This window comes from Bidens hawaiensis, unplaced genomic scaffold (genome assembly GCF_021521415.1).
Source record: "Bidens hawaiensis isolate Kalapana, Puna unplaced genomic scaffold, B.hawaiensis_p1.1 tig00036725_1, whole genome shotgun sequence".
NCBI lineage: Eukaryota > Viridiplantae > Streptophyta > Magnoliopsida > Asterales > Asteraceae > Bidens > Bidens hawaiensis.
In genome coordinates this window covers 116,445-122,444 of record NW_027505428.1, presented here as the reverse complement: position 1 = coordinate 122,444, position 6,000 = coordinate 116,445, and positions in this window count along the sequence as shown.

The following is a 6,000-nucleotide window of genomic DNA, read 5'->3' as shown; positions in this document are numbered from 1 at the left end:
TATAAATTACGAAATTAGCAAATTAGACTCGACTAAAGACACGACTATTTAATAATGATGTTTGAGTGGGAGTTTTTAAACTAATTATTAATAAACTAATAACTAAACCCTAATTAATTAAAATAATAACAAAACATAATCATTACTTAAAACCTAATTTAATTAATTAATATAGAATCTAATGATTACTTAACACTAAATAATTAAAATATAATAAACTATTAAAATGCTTAGATTAATTCATATGATAAAGACCCTTGACAGAAAACCCGAACAGGACCCTTGGCCTTCAAGAAGACGCCTATGGATTTCTAACAAGTTTTAAGACTCACCAGTTTTATTAATTAAACTTCCGTACAGTTATTTAGTAATTTATGTCTAAGTATCTTTATGACGAAATCCTACCTTACAGCGCGGAAATCAAAGATAGTTAAGAAGACTCAATTTACTTAATAGACTAATCTGACAATCAAACCTAGACGGACTCCTTACGAAGAACTAAATCTAGCAATCCTGACCAACAAAGATCTATCAATAACCTATCACCTTACAGCTTTCTAGGCTAGCAGCTCACTTTTATTTATTTAATTGATTTTATTGGTTCTATGATCTTAATGCATATCAATCATAAACTAGTCAAGAACACACAGTAAATGACCTAACAAAACCCGATCCTATGAAACAATCAACAAGGGCAATGTGAAACAATAAGTCCAAGTAAATAAAACCAAGCAATCATACGCATCAATCAACTCAAACTCAACAGTTTACTTAAAACATAAAATCCATAACGAAACAAATCCCAATTAAAATCAAACCGAACAAAGGTTCATCATGACCTAGGTAGTTTATGAAGTTTAGCCTAGCATCGTATAGTCTAAATAAAACAAAACAAATAAAACTGAAAACATGGTGAAATAATGAGAAACGAAAGATTAAAGGCAATAAAACCAGTAGTCTTCGATCTTGAACGTAAAGCTCTTCACCGGATGTTCTCGTGCCTTCCAAACCTCAACGAAACTCGAATGATAGCTCTCAAAAGCTCCAAATTCTTCTGGGGGCAGCAGGTTATGTTTAGGTTAAATTTAGGAATGTTTAAATACTAAAAACAGGGCCCAACAGTTACCAAAAACGAAATAAAAAATTACATCAGAGCCACTAGGCGCCGCGCGGCCTCAGAAGGCATTTCCGTCGTGCGGCGTGTCATAGTAGGGGCCGGTCAGACCGGCCCGGTCTGATCGGTTCTCTGTCCGGTTCCTTCTTGACGCGTTCCGGATCTCCGTTTTGGCTCTTTTAACTTGTATTTCGCCCTTTTCGATCACGATCAACTTCCATTGCCTATGAAACATAAAAGTGTTAGTAGTATACAAATCTCGACTAAAAATGAACAGAAACTATTAAAATATTAAATAAAATATACACGGGAAACATAAACATTTAGCGTTATATCAACATCCAACTTTGAGTGCACCGACTCATCCGAAATTCCCGAGAACCCTTTCTGTTGGTCCTGATTACCCGAAGAATTCCACCCCAGTTACCGTCTCTGTTATACCCCCGATTCTTATTATACGAACCCTGCTGCTGCTGATAACCGCCTTGGCAGTAATTACCCTGCGACCTGTACTGGCTCGTTCCCTGAAAGTTCAGGTTCAACTGTGTAGACGCGTTCCCATAACGAAAGTTCGGGTGATTCCTCAGGCTCGGGTGATAAGTGTTTGAGTTGAACCCTTGGCCCTTGGAATCCCTGTAAGCATAGTTAACCTCTTCAGTATCATCCTCATCGTCATCATAAAACTTGGGGCAATTTTCTGCCTTATTCCCGAGTTCATCACAATCTTCACAAATCGGGAATTTTATTCCAACTTTCCCGACTTCCTTCTTCTTACACTTTCTGTACCCAACCAGTTCACGTTCCAATTCAGCAATTCATTCAGACTCACTCGTGACTGACTTAACTGACCTGGAGGAAGTACAATGACTTCGTCTCTCAGTTGCTGCTTCTGCCTTTGAATCTTCACACATAAATTCCAAGAAATCCCAATCATCCTCTTCAGGTTGATTTAGCAGCTGACTGTTACACGAGGATTCAGATGCTTTCGGTCCTCGTATGTCAACCCGACAACAAAGCATTTCACCAGCACCACAATTCAATTTGATGTTGTGGGCATTTTATGATCATCTCCTTAAACCTGGTAAATGCTTCATGGAATAATTTGCCCGATAACTATGAAAAGTAGTGAATTTCCATCCGGACCTCGCTCGTCTTTGACAGCGAATAATACTCGTTCAGAAACACCTGCTGTATCTCGGCCCAGTTTTTGATACTGTGCATCGCTAGTGAGTAAACTAGTGTTTTGCTTTGTCTTTTAGGGAAAACCGGAATAACCACAATCGAACCTCATCTTGATCATAAGTACCATCACCAATCGACCCGCAAATAGCCGAAAAATCGGACAAATGAGAATACGGGTCCTCAGAAGCCAACCCATGAAAATGTGGTACGATGTTTATGTAAGATGGTCGGGACTTAAAAGTCTGATGTCCCGGCACTCGTACCTGTGGAACCAACGGGGATGCTCTATCTGAGATAGCTGGTCTGAACCGACTGTTAACACCCTGAACCGGGGCCATGAATTTTCTCCTTTGTCTCCCGAAATTTACCAAACCGCCCCTGTTAACATGAATATTCCAAACTCTTTCGGGCCTTTCTGCCCAATTAACCCTGTTCTGACCCATATCATTTCTTCCCATGTTTCTGTTAACCGCTTCAACCCGTCTCTGATTCACTGGCTCTTCCACCTCCTCATCCCAATTATCCCCCCCCCCCCCATTTTCCGGCTCAAAACCCTCATTCTCAGGCTCAACTGCCTCGTTCTCGGGCTCAACTGCCCGATTCCTTCTAACCCACATGTTAACCTCGTTCTCAACCTCAAAACCCTGGTTCACATCATTATCTTCCCCCTCTTCTTCATCTTGTGTCGGAATTCTAGGATGAGCATCATCAAGATTAATCTGAACTGTGCGGTTACGGGTGTTATTTGGGGTTGATTGTTCGGCCTGGTTAAGGTTTCGGTTTTTGTTTCGGTTTCGATTTCGGGCTCTAGAAGCGCGAGATGAGTTATTCTGGTTGTTTTGGTTATTGAAATTTAGTGATGGAGGTATGTTCTCTAGGTGAAACGCGTTATTTTGTGGGAGTGGTTGTGGGTCTTGATTCTGGTTTTCATTCGGGTTCTGGTTTTGGTGTTGGTTTTGGTTTTGGTTTTGATTCTGATTTGATTTTCCATTTCAGAGTTTCTGTTCTGAGCTCGGTTCTGCCGAGCTACTCTCTCAATTTCGGGCTCGAAAATTAACGATGACTGTCAGCCCAAGTGGTGGGTATGCATAAAGCTGTTATCTGCACAAACAACACGCCCCGCATAAAATAGAAAAATAAAAATTTAAACTAAAAACAAAAATTAAGACTAAAATTAAAATTAAACACAAAAATCAAATAATACGAAAACACTAAGCGCACTAACTCCTCGGCAACGGCGCCATTTTGATGACCGTCGTTTAAGTCATGCAAAAACCTAAATAGCATAAGTAGATAGGGTAAATAAGGTATCGTATCCACCAGGAGTATGTGGTCAATGCAAATCGTGTAAACAGTTTCAATATTATGATGTAACAGATTTTAGTGCTGATCACACAAGCAATAGTTTGAATTTAGAATTAAGCAAACAAACGAGTAAGCAAGTTTCAATCAATTAACAAAAGCAAATTACACCCAGGACTTCAAGTACGAAACCTACAGTAATCTCATTAAACCTAACAGATTAATCGTTAACGGTTAACTAAAGACTGATCAACTAGACAAAACCTTAGATATCAACAATCGCTTTACACACGGCACTGGTTATCAAACAGTCCCTGCCAGTGTGACTCAGTTAAGGGCAATCATATGTTTTATCGTATTCAATCTAATCAAACAGTCCTATGATCAATTATTATAGCAACTGGCAACTAATCGTTCAGATCAACGTAAACCTAAAACGATTGAGCACATAGAAATATCAAACATCAATAATCATAGACCAACCATAAACAATTATTCATAAGTGTTCTTAGTCGCATAAGAAAACTGAAAGAATTACAAACTATACATTCCCAGGTGAGATTCTAAGAGATTAGCCAAGCCGCGACATCATGGAATCGTCAATAGTGATGAAATGGAGCATGTATCTAGTCTCAGTACGAACTGGAATGGTGAAATCGCCTTCTCTAACCTCTGGAAATCGCCTTACTTGATAAAAAACGAGTTAGGTTCATGTTTGATGAAGATTAATATAAAACCCTAGCTGCCCGTTTGCACACCCCATCGCGATACACGATGTGGTCTTCATTGGTCCATCGCGTATCGTGATGGACCCTTGGTCAACATCTCATTAAACATCCATCGTGATACGCGATGGGTCTCTAAGCATTCCCATCGTGTATCGCGATGGGACATGTCACCAGCAAACATCTTTGTCTTTTCTCGTTTTCTGTGCTGGACGTCCCGGGTCTTCATCCCGTGCCTCAACAGGTCCAAATTAGCTGCTTTAACGTATATGACCTGAAATACAACAGACACGTATGAAGAATCGAAGTTCCTAAATTAAACGATTAAAACTAGTAAATAAACGAACTAAAACGCATACAAATTAAACAACCATCACATACCCAACCTACAAACCCCATCACCTCCTAGGACTAACACACCCATAACATCACCCACATATCAATTCACTTCACCAATAAGAGGAACATCATTTTGGACCTCTACCTTTATATCATCCATTCACTCTCAAACCACCACACAAACCTTAGAAACCACAACCTAACCCACAAACCTACCTTTAGCCATCCCAACATCCTTCCCGACCCAAACCTTAACCATGCCTATTCCAACCACTCCACATTCAACCATCTCAACCACACCTCCCTCAACACTCAAAATCCCTATCATAGAAGCCACTCCTATTTCCAGTGGTAAGTCAGAGAAGTCCCCCGTGTTTCGAGATCAGTAGGGCACTAGAGGAAGCAAATGATAACATGGCAAAACGAGAGCTCTTTTTGATCAAGTTCGTCAAAGATCAACAAGCTATCAACGAGTAGGTAACAAGGCATCGGGAAGCTCTTGCATCTCGAGTGGCTCAATTGGAGGAAGACCGAGAGCTAGATAGAGCTCGGATTATATGCCAATGGGAATGGACTGATACCTTGCAGAAACGAATCAACAATCAATAAGAGTTAATCAACCAAAACTCATTACCAAATGTTGAGCAAAATGACGAGATTGAACGACTCCGATCAAGAGTTTTTCATTTTGAAACCGATCTACCTTCCTTATCCAACTTTGCAAACAACCTAAGGAGGGAGTTAGATTCTACTCTTGATCAGGCAATGATGGGTTTTGAGTGTCTGGGCTCAAGAGTTGGTTTATTGGAAAGTGGGTCCAGTTCTTCTAGGGACATGGACAGGTTGATGGGTGAAAGTGTTAGACTAAGAACGAGAATTGAAGAGTTGGAAGGTGAGATTGAAGAGCAACATGGCTTCAATGATAGTCAAAATCTGGTGAATGAGTCCCTTGTCAACCATTACCTTGTTGTTTTGGAGGTAATGCGGTTGACTGATCAAGACGTGGAGAATCTAAGGACTCACCTGATGAACACCTATAGAGATTCCTGCAAAGCAATGAGCAAAGAACCGAACCCAACAATAAAAGATCATATTCTCTTTCTAGACTATTTGATGATGCCGATAGAATCAAGACTCAAGGCAGAATTCATGGAATCTTTCCCGGTGCTCCCGCTAAAGAAGCTGGTGGAAACGGTATTGGTGTGAGTACCAGTGTTGAATGTCCGGTTATGGTTGTTGGAACCATCGTGAGTACCAAACTCGTTACTACTACTACAACTTCAAATGGGCAGACCAGTGCAATGACTTCCGCTCTTGTTGCAACTACATTAGTTGCAC